Here is a 19,218-nt window from a genome sequence, read left to right on the forward strand (position 1 = left end):
ACAGTGGGGTGTGGGGCGACTTTGGGGTCAGACTTCCTTCAGGGTCGTTGGTCGCTTCTGGAGAGTCGGCGGTTGTCCAATTGGCAGGAGTTGTCTGCTGTGTCCTGGGCAGTCATGGGGTTCCGGAGTTGGCTGTTCAACGGCAATGTGCTAGTGCAGTCAGACAACACGGTAACAGTGGCCTACTTGAATCACGAGGGGGTGTCCAGGCTAAGTCCCTGAATGCTGTGGTGTCCCCGTTGTTTTGTTGGGAGGAGGGGCACATCTTGTCCCTGGCGGCTGTTCGTATCAGGGGGTTTAAAAATGGGGAGCGTATGTCCTCAGTCGGTACTTTCCCACCTCTCAGAAGTTGGCATTGACTCCAGTGGCCTTTCGTCTGTTGTGCAGGAGGTTTGGTCTTCCTTATTTTGACCTCTTTGCTGCCGGCTCAATGCACAGCTTCCCCGCTTTTGCTCTCGAATCGGTCAGGCGGGATCATGGGGGGTGGATGCTCTGACCCTCCCTTGGCAATCTCGGCTGCTGTATGTCTTAACTCTCATTGCTCTGATCTCTTGGTTTCTGTGTCAGCTGGTGATGGAGGATCTGGAGGTGATTGTGGTGGTGCCCTTCTGGCCCAGCCAGTCGAGGTTTCCCATGCTGAAGTTGTTAGCTGTTCAGGGTCTTTGGTTCTTCTCGTTCCCTCCGTCTCCCTTGAGGTCCGCTCCGGTGTTGTCCCTCCGGTGGCTTCATCTGTCGGTCCGAAGATTGACAGGCACGGCAGGAGGAATAGAGGTATTCCCGAGCATTTATCTTTGGCGATTCAGCAGTCCCGGAAACCATCTACACTTAAATACTACGTTCATCACTGGGGAACTTTGAACATTGGTGTCTGGCGTTATCACCTTTAGTTTGCCTTTTGCCGGATGTTCTTCAGTTTCTCTGGGAAGGGTTTGAGAAGGGCCTGTCTGTCTCCACTTTGAGGGCCCAGTGGGCAGCTATTCGGGCATTCTGTTCCCCTTGGGGGAACCTGCCTGTTGTGAAGTTTTTCAATTTCGCGTCCTATGGTTCGTCCTTCTTTTCCTCTTTGAGACCTTCCTTTTTTGTTGAAGGATTTGGTTGCTGCGCCTTTTAAGCCTTTGGAGGACTTTGATATGAAGTTTGTCACTTTTTAAGTTGTTATTTTGGTGGCTATTACTTCGGCTAGGTGCCTTGGGGAGCTGGGTGAGTTGATAGCTCGGGCGCATTTTCTTTCCTTCTCTGACGATGGAATGTTTCCTTGTTTGAATTCCTCCTTGGTTTCCAAAGTTCCTTCCCAGTTCCACCGCACCCAGGAGCTAGTCTTGCCAGCTCTGTGTGAGGATCAGGTGGATGGGACTGATCTTCCCCGGTCTTTGCTGGATGTGTGCGGTGCTTTACGGATCTATGTGGACGGTACTTGTCCCTATCGGTACTCCGACTTCCTGTTTCTTTCCTTTGGGGTGGCCTCCCGGGGTTGCAGGGCTTCCACTTCCTCCATTTGGTCGCTAGCTGAAGCAGGTCATCATCTTTGCCTATTACCTTTTGGGCCCCCCTCCTCCGGCTGAGGTTCAGGGGCATTCTACGAGGGGGGTGGCGTATTCTTGGGCTGAGGTTTGCGGCGTGTCCCTTTCTGAGATTTGTAGGGCCACGACTAGGGCTTCTGCTAATACCGTTGTTAGTCATTACCAGATTCTGAATATTCTGGGGGATGATACTAACTTTGGTTTGAGGGTGCTTTGGGATGTGCGCTCCAGATTGCCATTTTTTTGTTTTTCTTTGGTACTTTTTTCAATAAATCTCTGGTTTTGTTCTGGCTCTGTGTCCTGGTGGTTTGTTGTGGGTTGATGACCAGTTGCTGCTTGTGTATTCTCACTTGTTGTATGAAGGGGACGAGGACTGGAGGGACCTGGGGGTAATGTCCTGTTACTTACCGGTAACCTTCATTACTCCAGATCTCGTTTTCCTCATCCCCTTCATAGCATCCCTTCCTCCCTACCAGGATTTCCAGCCCTCATCTGGGGCTTGGTGGTTCAGGAGGAATGCTGGGTAGAGTTTGGTTATGTACTCCCAGTAGAGGGAGGGGGAGGGGTGTACCAGCATTCCTTCTTTTCTTTTTTCTGTCGGTGGGATAGAATATCTCTCTTGTTGTATGAAGGGGACGAGGACAACGGGACCCGGAGTAATGAAGATTACCGGTAAGTAATAGGACATTTTACTCCTCCAGCCTCCAATGCTTTTACTACTGTTGCACAGACTGAAGCGCAAATAGTACATTTTATCCCTCTAGATTCCAACGCTTTCCCTACTGGTGCACAGACTGAAGCGGAAATAGTACATTTTGCCCCCCTGATGTCCAATGCTTTCCCTACTGTTGCTCACAGTGGAATGGGAATAGTAAAAGTTATTGTTAAAGGTGTCTAACGCTTTCACTACTATTGTAACATCCATCATTCACATACTTTAATAGTTTTATAATATTGTTGAAATATATGGGATATTATTTGTTTCATTTTCTATTATTTGCATATATGTATGTTTTTGTATAATTTGTTAACAGTTTTTTTAGTAAATGTCTTTTTTTATATTAATTTGGTATTTTATTTAATATTTTGTATTTGAATGTTTTTATGTTTTATGTACATATATATGTATATATTTACATTTTATTTATATATGTGTATGTTTTTTATAGTAGTAAATTGATAAAATAAAAAATACTTAATATAATGTAAATATATTTTTTATAACAGTTTTATATTATATTTATGTATATGTACCTATACAGGGGCATATATATTTAGGTGTATATGTAAGATTGGTCTTTTCTGCCAAGGGTTTCTCCAAAAGAGAAATCAACTTTGCTGCTTCTAGCCACTGGCCAAATAAATGAACTGATTTAGAAACTAGTTTAGAATAGGGTTGATAGCCGTACAATTGGCGGCAAGAATGTGAAGAGGACAGAGGTCATCTGGCGACCCTGATTTGCAGGCACTCAAAGCCTGAGCGGCTATATAAGTTGCAGTGTGAGAGTCACCGGTATACTTAGCCACCAAATGCCATTCTCAAAAATCTGTCAAACGCTCTTCAGGAAGAGTTGATTGGTGATGATGGGGTAAAACAAGTGGAATGATCAGGAAGCAACTAGCTTGTAATCAACACATTCGGTCTGCAACATGTGTAAGATTTAAATGGACATGTTAACCTTTTCTGTAACTCTAGTCTGCCATGGTTTTGTGAACAGTGTGGAGGTAATACAACACTTTTGCTGAGGGTACCACTTAGCTTTCGCTCACTCCTGAAAGATAACCTTAAAATTTCTGCATAGTGTAACACATTAACTCCTCTGGCCCCATAACACAATGCACAAGCATCCTGTGATCCAAAACTGACAGTTCCCCAGATCTGCACAGTAGGAGAGGAGGGCCCCTCAGCTTTTCATAACCTCAGCATGATAGCTGATCATTTTACGTCTACAATTCTTGATATGAAGTTTACACCCTTCAAAGCTCCAATCAGCCAACCTTAAAAAGACCATTAAAATATATTATTCCTTGGAAACAACCAATAAATATTTTTTAAATGAAAAATATATATTAATTCCTTTTTCCTGCAGATACATTTTATGCTGCTCATGGTTGCACGAAAGGTGAACTGAATAGCGGGTTATTGTTATTGTATTCTTTCCAGTTTGTCCTTTGCAATCTTTCAGCAAATCAATTACTTTTATGTCAAGTAGAATGTGCAATCAGATACATCACCACATGTGGTTTTATTATGTAAATGCTTATGTCGATATAAATGATGACCACCTATTTTCACACACAAATAGAATGTAGAATGTTTATCCTGCATTAAGCACGTTATCTGTATTAGTTATCATAAGCCATGGTAACGCAGAAATCCACCACTGTCCCAAAAGCAGTGACTTCCAAGAATTTCAAAGAAGGCAATACTACTAAGGAAAAACATTTCCCTTTTTTGTCTCTTTCTTCCTATATGAACTTACTTTTCTGATTGGGAAATTATGTATTAGTCATGGAAAGGAGCAAAGATAAAATATATCTACTACAAAGAGCTTACTGCTGTACCATGTCTTCCTTTTGAGACTTTAAGCTTGTGAGTGTTTGGTTTGGAAATATAATGAGTGCCTTCTTAAAGTTGGACAACACTATCCTTCTAAGGATAGCTTTAATAAGAGTGAAACTACTGGGCCAGAAGCTGCTCTTACTTATTCCTGGTTGGTTTGAATGGCATTTTACCAAACGAAGCAGTAATATTGTATCTGTAATGGTAAAATGATTTAATCACTAATGGAAAAAGAAGTCGCTGAGTTAGTCCGGCCCTGCAGTACGGGGTACAGCGGGTATCCCAGCAGCCCTCTAGGCATCTCCACACTGGTGGGTACAGTGCTACACTCTACGTGCCTGCCAGCTGCTTCTGTCCCCTAGTAAAAGACCAGAATCCCTGCATAGGAAAAAACTTGCAGTTTAAAACAGCCAGTGCTTGCATGAGTTCCGAGCTGCGAGGTACACAATAGCTGTCTGCACCCTTTGAACAGCCGCTCGAAGGTCAAGAGAAAAGATATCGATGGAACAGGAAACAACATTTATTTTCTTACAATTGCAATATTTGTCACTGGACCAGATTAAAACTTGGCAGTCATTGAGGATTGAGGTGCCTCCTGGGGACATTGGAAGGCTACAACATGGTAAAAATAACAACATTTGAGGACTTTGCAATGCTATGAGTTCATTACCTTAAAAATAACAACATTTGAGGACTTGGCAAGGCTATAAGTACATCACCTTAATAACAATTAAAAAACGGCTTTTTGCTTTGCTGACATGAAACTGCCCACAGCCTCGGTAAAGTGTTTCATCTTTCTTGTAAGGATGAGTGTGAAATCTTCAGGTCTCTGGGTCTTCAATATTCTTCCTTTATTCTTTATGACGGCTGCACAACTTTTATTGTGCGCTAATTTGCTAATGATACTTGTAAGCCTCATCAGTTAATGAAAATAGTTCTGTTTAAAATCCCAAAGTGTTTTTGAACAGCTGAATGCTGTCTTACTATAGTGTATTTGAGAGGGGTTCTGGGAATAAATCTAGACGAGAGATAGCCTGTTTACACAAACAATATATAAGGGGCTAAGTTTTATTAACTGGCATTCGTGGTTGGTATCTGACTTGAATGCAAAAAACTGCCTGCTCTATTTGGGCGTTCAAAAATGGCAGACAAAATCCTTCTGATGCTTGCATCAAAAGGATATTGGGACATATTATCAACAACTAGCGATAATTATCGCTAAATGATCTTAGCTTTGTTTTTTTTACCGCCGCACATCGCCAGATTTTATTGCAGAGAAAACGTGCTATTACCAACGTTTATCTCAAATGCGATAAAATATCCGGCGATAGCGGCTCAATGCGTGAATATCCCTGGAAATCCAGCAATATTCAGGCATTAACGCCAATATGGTCTCAACCTGAATATCCAACTCCCATTGGATATACAGGTTAAGAAGTGGTCTGAACAGGCGTTCGTTTTTGGCGATACTCGAGCTTAGCGCAATTTTTTTCATCGCTGTGCCTGCGTTGATAATGGGCGATAGCGATGTTAGCGACTGATTTCAGTTGCTAATACGTTGGGTACACCCACTTTGCATGTCATTAGAGATAAAAAATCGCTGACATGCAAAGCGGGCCCCAAACCGCTCGCTATCGCCTACCAACTGTCGCTAACTGCTGTTAGCGACAGCTTGCTAATAGGGCGATGAAATTATCGCCGCTTTATCGGGAAAAACTTCGCTGAAGCGGCGATAAGGCCCTTGATAATTTGCCCCATTGTTTTTTTAAAAATAGTCCCAAGCTGCAATGGAGGTACTTTCCTCTCAGCCTGAAATTTCTTTTTCCAAAGTGTGTGAGGTCAGTGTCACACAGAAAGAAGACAGGGCATTAGGTGTCTGCTTGTTTCACTTTGATCAGTTCTTGGGGCATCTCTAAGACCAACAATCACATATCAAGTCGGGAGAGTTACCTTTGGAAATTAGACAATATTCCCATTTTCAACTGAGCCTCGTTCTCGTGCATCCCTGCTTTGCAATTGCCACAGGAGAGTGATCCATAAGAAGACATTTACCCACAGGTGTTTTTGGAGGGGCAGGCAGCCCTCTAGCCAGGGTAAATGCCCCTCCCCCCTCCAAATGGGACTCCAACCGAACGGTGTTTGATTGCATTGTAATCGGTCGGGCAAAATGCTGTCCGCAAGTCAGTCAGTTCCATTTACAAGACGGAATGGGGCAGAAAGTTTCTGCACAACATCGTAATCAGACCCTTAATTTGTAAAAGAACATTTGCAAGGGTCCAAAGAGAAACTTTTCTCCAATTTTGCTTATAAATGTAAGCCATTGTGCAAGAAAGAGCACTTTTAGAAACATTCCATTTAAATCAAGATTGTATGAGAAAACAGAATTCAGAGTTAAACAAATACTACTCCTACACTTATTATCTTGGGCACATTTAAAAAATGCATAGCTTTCATTTTTCACTCATTGCATAATACCATATAAAGTGACGCGTGATTGTTACACAATGAAAATTCATCATAAGCTTCAGGTCAGTTGTTGGCTCTGGGTATCACATGTTATTAGACACCCTACAAACACCGTATATACATGCAACCTGAATCATCTGTTGGACTAAATGGTATATTACTTTTGTACATTGGCCACTGGAGAAAAAAAATTGCAGATGAAACAGTTGCCAATTATTTCTACTTTTTCCAACTTATTTTAATTAATTATTTGTTTTAGCTCATTAATTAATTTCATTGTCAAAATCATGAGTTGTTTCCAACCACCCCTTGCTGAATTTGCAATTGTGTCTCCTTTTCAGAAATGTATAGCTTTCTGGTACACCCTAGGGTCCCTCCCACCATTTCTCCCACAAAATGCATGTAGGATAAGCTACCACTTACAAAATAGGCAAAAACTGTAGTAAAATGATTTTTTTACAGTTCTGCCTGTTCCTGAAAGTGAAATGTTGCTGACATTGTTGGAAAAAAAATCTTACCTGTTAAATCTGAGGTCCTTGGTTTGATATTCAAAGAAACTTTTTGCCTTCACACCTTTGCACTACTCCTACTAAACAGAGCTGAAGTGCTTGTACTCTCTCCTTCAAACTTGGAAAATTGGATGACACCTAACCGGCACATTTATTTTACTTGCAATCCCTAGTAAATGGTGCTACCTGTACCCAGGGCCAGACAATTAAATGCTACTCGTGGGCAGGAGCACTCATTGTACCACCCACTAAAGTAGCTCTATAAAACGTGTCTCCTTCCTGCCAGTGCAGCCTGTGTGTGCAAATTAAACCTAATTATTCTTGATTTTATATATATGTTTGGTTTTGGATTGATTACTAAAGTTCAAGGTTAAGAGTTTTATATTTGTTATAAATTAATAGGGTTAGGTTTCAAAAATGTTATGTGTTTGAACTGAAGTACGTCCCCTACTGTTGCATAGACTGTAGTGGGAATAGTAATTGTTAGCCCTCCTAAATTCAACACTTTCCCTAGTGTTGCTCAGACTGGAGTGGGAATAGTACATTTTACCTCTCTGAAGAACAAAGCTTTGACTACTCTTGCAAAGACTGGAGTGGGAATAGTAAATGTAACTGTTCCAAAGTCCAATGCTTTCTCAACGACCGCAGTGAGTGGAGGGGTAATAGTAAATGTGTCTTCTCTGAAGTCCACCACTTTCCCTACTGTTGAACAGACTGCAGTGAGAATAGTAAATGTTACCACCCTGGAGTTTAACACTTTCCCTACTATTGCACAGACTTGAGTGGTAATAGTAAATGTAACTCCTACAAAGTCCTAAGCTTTACCTATTGTTGCACAGACTGGAGTAGGATGGGAATAGTAGACGTTAAACCAAGGTAGTTTAATGCTTTCCCTACTGTTGCACAGACTGGGGTGGGAATTGTACATTTTACCCCTCCGATGTCAAATGCTTTCCCTACTGTTGCACAAATTGGAGTGGTAATAGTAAATTTTACCCCTCCGATGTCCAAAGCTTTCCCTACTGTTGCACAGACTGAAGCGCGAGTAGTACATTTTAAACCTCTGGAGTCCAACGCTTTCCCTACTGTTGCACAGACTGAAGTGGGAATAGTAAATTTTGCTCCCGCTGTCCAATGCTTTTCCTACAGTTGCTCACACTGGAGTGAGAATACTAAATGTTATTGTGAAGGAGACTAACACTTTCCCTACTGTTGTAACATCTATTATTCACAGACTTTAATAGTTGTATAATATTGTTTAAATATATTTAATATTATTTATTTAATATTCTATTATTTGCATATATGTATGTTTTTGTATAATTTGTTAACAATATTTTTAGTAAATGTCTTTTTTATATTAATTTGGTATTTTATTTAATATTTTGTATTTGATTTATTTTTATATGTTTTATGTACATATAAATATATATATTTACATTGTATTTTATATATGTATGTTTTTATAATAGTAAATTGATATAAAAAATACTTAATATAATGTAAAATATATGTTTTAAAAATAGTATTAAATTATATATATTTAACTATACATATATATATATTTATGTGTATATGTTTAAATCAACTTATGTTTATATATAATATTAAATGTCAATTACATTAATCTAATTTTCATTATATTAATATTATATTAAAATATTTAAGATTTACTATTTTAAACTATAAAAACTACATTTTTGTAAATTGTTTATCAATATTAGTGTGACACAATTGTGTTTCGATATTTTTGCTCTTATATTTATAAGTATCGATATTTATTTTCCACCATATTTCTGTATCATGATAGTGTTGTGATTGGTCAGGGATCTGTTTAGTGCTATTGGGCACTATTTTTTGCTAACAACATTAAACTTGAATATTTCCTGTTCTGCATATTGCATTTTTGCCATTCTGGTGCCATTCCGTTTTTACAATTTACTCTTTTTTTCCAAATTGGCATGGTGTTTTTCTTGTGTTGTGTTTTCAAATTATTATTGTTTGCGTCCTGCATAAATATTTTACACATTCCCTCAAAGTTAAGCTTTACTGCTTTTGGTGCGGGCTACCAGCGGGTAAAGTGCACGCTAATGTATTGGTTCTTGTGGTTAACCCCGGCAGGGTTTGTGGTTTTTGTCCCCCTCAATAAACAACACAATTTCTTATAATACACTTTCAAGTACAACACGTTTGCACCAAATTTTGCTACATTTTGGCTATTTTTTGGTTTGTTTAGGGGAATCATCCCCAAACCCTAGGGACTTTTAGAGTCTCCAACATGTGGGCAAAAGATAGCCCAATTTGACATGGATACCTTTTTGCTAAACAGTTATGAAGACATAAGTGCAAACTGCTTATAACATGTTTCAGAGGGGAGATGGTGTTTCCAGCTCTTAAGCAGGTAAACATGTCTTGATTAAGACAGGCCCGGAATTTGTAAAAAATTAGGGCACATATGTATGGAATTCAGAATTTTAAAATGTCTGTTTGTGCTCTGGTTTGGCATAACACTATACTATCTAAGGTTAACTATTGTATTTCTAGATGACTCAACGAGTATGAATCCTTTTCAGTTCCAATAGATTTTAATTGACTCATTATTTTTGCCCAGATGAGGACTATTGTTGATGTGTCCAAACAAGAATTGTTAAAAAAAGATCCTCAGATAATTTCTCTGTTCTACTCCTTAAAAACATTGTATCTTTGTGTATAAATTACAGTACAGATACCATTTCGATAGTGTGCCCAATGTATGTTTATTGAGCCACTATGATATTGGCATACCTCTCTTTGAAATCTGGGCATCACTCCCAGCAGAGACTGTGAACAAATTATCAGATACAATTATGGACCGACAGTCTACAGACTGGCTGCCCAGGTTGAGTAACAGATTCCGCTCCCTCTTTCCATGGATTGCCGCATTGCACTCGTTAAAATGGTAGTGCTCCTTAGATTTTAGTATCTCAACGAACATTTAGATCCAAAATGGAATACAGATCTTTGCCGGACTGTGTTTATTGCTTACACTTCTGATTTGGGCGAACCAAGTCTCATGACTAAGTTGGACAAGGATGACCTAGTACTTTAATTAGGGGGATTCTCAGTTCAGGGCATCGAATGATACTTTTTTGCAGCACAGTCACGCTTTGCTCTATACTAGATTGACCCACATTGCAGAGCACCACAGGTGCCAATTGAGAGATACCAGGTCAAAACAGGGTTACTTGCTACCATTCTCACCACCAAGTAGCTAAGCTTTGCATGCTTATAGAAACAATTAGATGGGGAACAGCATTGTTGTCTATTGCCAAGAGGTTCGGGAGGGTGCCTAATATGTTCTTCAGAACTGCCCATTGCTAGCAATCCGATATCGCCCCCATCTCAGCACAGACTGGTGAAGTTTACCCTAGCCTGTCTAGGTCTGCTGACACTGGGCCAGCTTTTTGAGGACAGATGGTTCCTCACTCTGGGATATTTCTCCAGCCTTGGTGAGACCAATGCTTTAGATGTGTTCACTTACTATGGAGTCCGGGAGGCCGCGTGGCCGGCTGGGAGTCCTGTCCCTCTGCATCCCACACTTTTAACTGACTGACACAAATATGTTAACCCCCACTGCAAAACGATGGATCTCAAAAGGTGTATAAACCATGTGAAAATTGTCCATTTCCTCCCGACCACGTCCTTCAACCCTGCTGGTAGTCGCCTTGAATATTACAATTTCAGACAGAATATGGAGGTACTGATGTCATCAAACAACTTGTGTGTCAATGAGCTAGAGGCATATGCTCATACTTTTTCACTTCTTCAAGAGGCTCTAATACACCCCTGAATAGCTGCACCTTAGATCCCTCACTGCTCATTGCGCTTGAGGTGTTTGACTTACCTGGTGGCCTTTTGACACCTGGCCCGGACCTGCCCACCTATTCGAGGCCACTGGTTGACGTGGTAGAGACGATTAAAGATATTGCCTCTAGTAGTGTGGTCTGCACACCCTTGTTGCTGCAGGTGGGGTTTGTTGCTGTTGTCCCCTGCGCTGCTAAATGGGCAACAGCTCAGGAAGGCTGGATGGTGGACAGGGGTCCAATCCTCAGGGCGCATGACCAGGGCTCGAGCCGGAGTACCACGCGGGTGGACGGCGTCCCCCCACTTATTTTACCGGGAGCTCGGTAACTGGAGCAAATAGAGGCACAAATTCACTCTTTGGCCTCGCTGGGGTGAGATCGGAGCTCATTCAGAACACTGCTCACGCGCTTGGTTCTCTGATGCAATTGCATCTAAGGGGTGAGCGAGGGGAGGCAAAGAGTCTGATGGTGCAAGCCACCTTTCATGACGTCATTTCCTGTCGTGGCGTCAGCGTCCCCCCACTTATTTTTTTAGGACTTGTGCCCTGCGCATGACTGGCTGCAAGATGCTGTATTCTGTCAGGAAAATGATGAGAACTCTGTCACCTGGACGCCTGGGGCCACCTAGAGACCACAAGCTAGCCAAAAGATAAACCTCTACGTTATCGGTAGTTGGTGCTGCTGTTTGAGATGCTCTCTACAATGCTTGATGCTACTGTAAACGTTTGATTCGCTGACCGCAAAATTAGGGAAAACGCTTAAAGGGACTTTGGCCTAATTGTTAATGACGAGTTATCTTGAGGAACTGCAAATCTGCAAATCTCCACTTACGGCTCAACAATTCAATTGTGCTTGTATTTGTAGGATTCTGAGCGAATAATAGATGCGGCTTGGCTGCAGTGAGCGGTGTCGTAGGAGTCTCCAGTTGGCAGACAGGCTCGGTTATATGGTGGTCCCTTCTTTGTTTCTTTAATCCACTTGAAGTGGCGTTTACTTCCTGCCGAGGAGCGCATTTAAAGAAAACATAAATCTATCAGTGTTTAATCACCTCTGGCTAGGACTACTTTATAAAGTGATATGTAATGGAATGTGCAGCCAGCCCTGCCAAGTAAAACACCCACAGAGTCTGTAAATTCTGGGATTATAAAGATGGTTTCTTTAACTCACACCAACTCATTTTCCGTTAACTCGTTTTTTTCTTTCAACGGTGGGTATTCTTCGGGATTCAGTTTCTCATGCGCGTCCATAAATACATTAAAAGAATGGATGTCCTTATTGGTACTTGCTATTTCCTCTTTGTGAGGCTTCCTGGATTTTTCTACATACCCCCAAAGGTAGTGTTAGGGCAGATGTGTAGCTTTTAGAAATATTCATTCTTATACCATATAGACGCCAGTGGTGTAGCATTCATCCTTTAGTATTTTTCTAAGAACCTCTTTTGCGCATAGGCCCTTCCTCCCAACCCCAATGGGTGAGAACCATGTACCATGCTTTGTAGAGCCGCAGGCATTTTTTGAAAACATGGCCACCAAATGTCTAATGCATTCTTAACAAGCCACGCAAGGCCAGGGAGCATATTAGTTGTTGCTTAATATGCTCTCAGCAGTGACCAAAGCCTTCAAAGTGGGCCTGTGGATAGACATACGTTATGCTAATTCAACCTGCCATTGGATTCTTTGACATTTAAAAGAAGTCCTAACTTTTCAAAAGCACACATTTTTTTTGTTCAGATGGATGACTCCCTTTCTCTCCTTTCCAGGTCCTGAGAGCTCTGTGAGGGAAGTACTTCACTCCCCTGAAACCTGTGGTTCAGGCCCTAAACGCTGACACAACCTGCTGGGGCAGCATGGACAAGGAGTGTGGGCATGGAACAAACAGGTCATATCCCTTGGTTTGACGTTTACCCAACTGCCATGCACTTGGGCCACTAAAGTCAACATTGACTGGTTGCAGCAGGCCTCTGCCTATCACCAGCTTTAGCACATTTTTGACAATTTCTCGTCTCATAGCAGGATTTGTCAATGCCAAGGCAGTCCATGGAGATCTCCATTTCGCACAGGAAGTTTATCTGACTTTTCATTCCTACCCTTTTAATCAAAACAGGTCTAAAAATGTTTTAAAAACTCATGTGCGGTATCATACGATGTACTATGTCGTGTGTGCATCCACATGCCTGATCATGTCCTGTGGGTACCGCCGCTTCTGCGTGGAATAATGTAGTGCTGAGGGTTCCTTGCCTGCTGATCTTCCATCATTAAGTTGAGTCACTTACCATCTACTGCTGAACAGAAGGCCTAGCAATGCTCCTAATGGGGTGTGTGTTGTATGTACACAGTGCATCTCACGATAAACTTGAATGAACTACGATATGAATGCTCAAGGCCCTATCCTGCCATTAGCGAACTAAATAAACACGATGACTTGAAATAAAAAACATAAGGGCAGATTTATGTTGGACTTGCGCCACGTTTGCGTCACGCAACGGTGGCGTAAACGTGGCGCATCCCTGCGACCCATTTACAACTTGACGCATCTAGGCAGATGCGTCACGTTGTAAAGCCCTGCGCCACATGTGGGCGTTCCGGCGCAGGGTGGGCGTTCCGGGGCAGGTGCGGCTCGCACAAGTGGCTGTGTGAAATCTACAAGATTTCACTCAGTCACTTTTGGGCCAATGCTGCGTCAAAACCCTGCGCCTGCTTGAAGCAGGCCTAAGGCTTGACGCAGCATTGGACAGATTGGGCACCCCCGAGCCTTGCTGGACCTGTGTCGAGCTTGTGACGCAACTCCAGCAATGCGCCACTTTACTGCACAGATGCGTCACGCATCTGCCGTTTTTGCCCCATGGTGTGCTGCATTGTAAATGCGGCGCATCATGGGTGGCGGAGCTGCGGCGCACAATAACTGGCGCATCCCTGGGGATGCGCCAGTTATTGTAAATCTGCCCCACAGTATCTGCAAGTCGTACAGACTTTAAAAGAAAGGTAAGGGACACTAAAAGGTCCTTGTACAAGTGGCAGTCCATTAGCTGTTTGCTGTCCACTATTTCGGTCGATGCCACTTAACATAAATTACAATTAGCCTTTTTTCTAGATAGTTAATTTCAGTTTGCACGCTTCAAATTAAGGACTCACACCGTTAACAGTTTTTATGGCAAGCATGGTCTCTTCAAACAGAACACCATTTCCTGCTAAATGCTTTCTTGGATTAGCAGATGTTGGGATCTTGCAAAGAACAAACGCTGGATACACTCAGTCCACCCAGCAATTAAAAATGCATAAAAAGAGAAAACAGAAAACAGATGATGCTGGCTGAAAATGTAGGGGTTCATTGAGCTAACAGCTGGCTATCAAAAGTGATGTGCTCCAGTAATCCTAGCACATCCTTTTCAAGCCAGAGATGGCAACAAAAAGCAAAAGAGTGCAGTGTTTAGAGCATGAACTCTACCTCCATTCAACGAAAATGCCTGACAGTGTTCAGGGGACAGGCTGTGTGATTGGCATCCATTGTGAATGAAGATGCTGCAGTAACACTGAAGGTGCCAGCTGGTTTTATGCCTCCGGTGTGACCCATACGCTTTGATGCCGTGGAAAAAATGCTCATTTTGGGACTGATTTTCACGAGATGAGTTTTTCCAGGTAAATAGTCTGGCAACGTTCAGTGACGCATAACAAACGCGCACGTGTTTCATTAAATAATTTCACACAAACCTATGATTTGCAGATCATGTGCACTCTGAAAAAAACTAATATGCAGGTATGGTTGAGGAGGTTCTTCAACAGACGATCATTCTGTGACTGTAAGAGGAAATAGAAACCCGATAGGAAAGGGGGGAGGGGGCTGCTGTTGCCCCAATGTGGTGGTTCAGACATTTTCAGTGATCTAAAAGTCACGTGTGTGAAACTTGACAAGAGAAACTCGATGGCGGTAAAAAACATACATTTATTAAAATTAGCCTCAATTATTTAGAATGCTTAGAAACAACAGAAGTGATGTATAACACTAGAATTGGCAAGTACTAAAATATGTATCTCCAAGAAAACATCTCACATATGATTAGATAATTTACATATTTAAAGATTCTAAAAAGAGTACAGTATAAAATCTAATAATGGGTAAATATAACTGGTCTGCCTTCAATGTGCTAGGTGCCATTGCATGCCTGCGCTTGCATGCATCATTGCATTGAAGCTGGACCTATTGGCATTACCAATGCTTGTGGTCGAATGACTGTTGGCAGCAGGAATTTTGTTCCATGACAAGGAATACCAATTGCAGTATTTGGCATTAAAATGCAATATTCACAATAATGTACTCAATAATGCAGTAAAAAGTATTGTTTTGTGCTTCCAATCCATTTGTGATATAAATCTATGTATGCGTTTAGCCGCTTGTAAAGAGCGGCGATTACACAGAAGGGTGTCCTGGAGCTTGTTTGGATGAGACGAAAACTGTCATGATTCATTGTACTTTTGAGGTGTAAAATAGTCCCTTAGGCATTGCAATGAAAGCATACCCTAGGAGGTGGAAAGCTACACCAAACTACTAGGAGCATTTGATGAGAGATGTTTACCTCTCTGAAGCCACTGCAAGTAAATGCCTGAAGTACTGACAAACAGCTGCATTGTGACGTCAGACCTTAAAAAGACAATTATTGTTAACTAGCAGCCCGTCCCGACGTTGTCCGGGTATGAATTGCTGCCGGCCAGTAGTATATTATTTTGTAGGATTTCGTTTTGATAGCATTTCTTATCTGTGACAGGCCTGTGAAACGCTCCGATTCACAGTGCCCTGCTGATGCACTTAAGAGTGCGCGTTCAGTAATGTGTGAACTCGAGTTTCCCTACTTTAATTTTCCTTGCAATATTATATAGCGCAAACTCGACAACATGGCATGAGCACAATTTACATTACAGAAGAACACATTCATTTGTGGTAGGCACTGGGAGACAAAGCGATTTGCCTGGAATCACAGAATGTTGAGCTGATGCCGAGATTCGAACGTAGTTCCCCAGCTCTAAAGTTCGAATTCTAGAACTTGTGGAGGGAGGTGTGTCTAAAAGTGTATGTCGGTGCTGGCCATCAATGAGAGAGACCTGTGCATTTTTCAAATCTGTGGTGAAAAAATATGAGTGTGTTGCTGGAGATGTGGGCCGCTGTGCCACCAATGTACTTACCGGGGGAGGGTAAACACCCATTATTCCGCAACTTTCTTTCCACATACCATCACCCCGCATACTTTCATTACGAAAGTACCATGACTCCGCAATGCCATTATAACGCATGGCATTACATTTTATATGCTTTTACCACGCATACATTTACAATGAAATCCGTTGTAAATGCATGTTTTTTTTAAATGTTTGGATAAGGTAAGTATGGGTATAGGGGTATATGTTTTGGGGTACTGAGGTATATGTTTTGGGGCGTTTGAGTATTTTAAGGGTTCAGATATAGTTTTGGGTCATGGGGTACAGGGGTAGTTTTAGGGTTTAGGGATAGGTATGGGTTTTGGGGTACAGGGGTATTTTTAGGGTTCAGGGCTAGGTTTGGGTTTTGGGGTATAGGGGTATTTTTAGGGTTCAGGGGTAGGTTTGGGATTTAAGGTACGGGGGTATTTTAAGGGTTAAGGCTAGGTTTGGGTTTTGGGGTACAGGGGTATTTTTAGGCTTCAGGGCTAGGTTTGGGTTTTGGGGTACAGGGATAGTTTTATGGTTCAGGGCTAGGTTTGGGTTTTGTGGTACAGGGGTATTTTTAGGGTTCAGGGCTAGGTTTGGGGTACAGGGGTATTTTAAGGGGTCAGGGCTAGGTTTGGGTTTTGGGGTACAGGGATATTTTAGTGTTCAGGGGTAGGTTTGGGTTTTGGGGTACAGGGGTATTTTTAGGGTTCATGGCTAGGTTTGGGTTTTGGGGTACAGGGGTATTTTTAGGGTTCAGGGGTGGTTTGGGTTTTGAGGTATGGTGGTATTTATAGGGTTCAGGGCTAGGTTTGGGTTTTGGGTTACAGGGGTATTTTAGGGTTTAGGGATAGGTTTGGGTTTTGGGGTACAGGATATATTTATAGGGTTAAGATGGGTTAGTGTTTAAGGGTGTTGGGGTATTTTAAGGAGTAAGGGTGGGTTATGATTATAGGGTGAACGGGTATTTAAAGGGAGCAGGGTGGACACCGGGAGCTGGAATGATCAGAACCTGGGAAGAAAAAACAATGAAATATTGGGCACAACGCTCGCTTTTTTTCCATAATCCCGCGGCCCGCACACACGCCAACGCCCCCAGCACACGCCCACAGCACACGATATGAGATATGGCATGAAGGGCGGAACGTACCACACGCCCCCAGCGTTTGTCACGCTTCCAGCACATGCCCACAGCACAACGCAGACACGCTCAGAAGGGACTACTTTGCTGGCACGGTTCCTTTACCTTTTTAATGTATATGGTGGGCGTCTGCATAGCCTATGTCCTTCTGCTGCAACTGCCCTTTCCAACGCTGTATTGGGTGTTGTGATTGGTGCTGTGGTTCCTGAGATTACCCGCCTCAAAGGTTTGGGCTCTCTCTTTATTATATTAGTATAGATAATTACTGCTAAAAGTCAACTAATAATAATTTACCTTCTTAACAAAAGTTTCCCTCAGTGCAAATTTCTGCATGAGATGTGTGGGGTGTCAGACTCAGACACTTCTCACATGAAAATCGCAGCATGCCGCATTGCTAAACATTTTAAGCAGAAAAAACGACCCTAGAGAGTTACTGCAATGTGAGAGCCTTTCCATGGGATCACTGAAATAATATCGAGGGACAAAATATCGACTTGCCAAAATATCGTGGACAAAATATCGACAGTCAAAATATCGAGTTTGTATCTACAAACAGGTAAGTACAAAAATATTGAGTACAAAATATCGTTAACAATAATATAGATGTCAAAAATATCGACTTTATTAAAAACAGTGTTAAATTAAATTAATATTAAATTTTAATTACTAAAATATACTTAAAACTACTTAAATTAAATTATAATAAATAAATAATAAATGAAAATAATAAAAATAATTTTTTACAATCTTATTTGTTGACCCTGAACCCTAAAAATACCCCTTTACCCAAAAACCCAAAACTGACCCTGAACCCTAAAAATACCCCTTTACCCAAAAACCCAAAACTGACCCTGAACCCTAAAAATACCCCTTTACCCAAAAACTGAAAACTGACCCTGAACCCTAAAAATGCCCCTTTACCCAAAAACTGAAAACTGACCCTGAACCCTAAAAATACCCCTTTACCCAAGAACTGAAAACTGACCCTGAACCCTAAAAATACCCCTTTACCCATGAACTGAAAACTGACCCTGAACCCTAAAAATACCCCTTTACCCATGAACTGAAAACTGACCCTGAACCCTAAAAATACCCCTTTACCCTAAAACTGAAAACTGACCCTGAACCCTAAAAATGCCCCTTTACCCAAAAACTGAAAACTGACCCTGAACCCCAAAAATACCCCTTTACCCTAAAACTGAAAACTGACCCTGAACCCTAAAAATGCTCCTTTACCCAAAATGTATCAATATTATTTAATTACCAATTAATTATTAATTAACAATAACAATAAAGTAAATATATTAGAACATTAGCTGTCATTATTTTAATAATTAATATTATTTTTTCCAAATTAATTACTTAAAAATAACACAAAATTATATATATTAAACATTTACTCTAATTAATGTAATTAACTAATTACAATTAATTAATTAACAATTAATTACTAATACAAAATATGTTCAAAATTATATTAATTAAATAACTAATTAATATTAATTAATTATCAATTAATTATTAATTAAAAATATTAACAAACATATATTAATTAATTAATTATTATTAAATTACTTCCCACCCTATTCCCCTATAAACCCACAACCCGCTACAGAATTACATTACGCAATTATTATAAAAACAAAATTCATTTAATAAAATATTTTATAACATTAATACACACTATTCACACATATTATTACATAAAAATACACTATAAAATATTATATATTATTAAAAATTCGATATTTTTGCTATCTATATTTTATACAGTCGATATTACTTCACTTACCTGAAAAACGATATTTTTGTAGTCGATATTATGTCCAGTCGATATTTTGTCCAGTCTATGTTTAAAACTCGATATTATGTCCAGTCGATATTTTGGAGTCAATATTTTGTCTGTACACCCTTTCCATGCTGTCATCTGGTGAGGGTCGAAGAGTCAGATCGGGAAATCATGTAAGATTAGAAAAATAATTGTTGCATTAGCCAGAATGAAT

This window comes from Lissotriton vulgaris, chromosome 8, assembly GCF_964263255.1.
Source record: "Lissotriton vulgaris chromosome 8, aLisVul1.2, whole genome shotgun sequence".
In the NCBI taxonomy this organism is placed as follows: Eukaryota; Metazoa; Chordata; class Amphibia; order Caudata; family Salamandridae; genus Lissotriton; species Lissotriton vulgaris.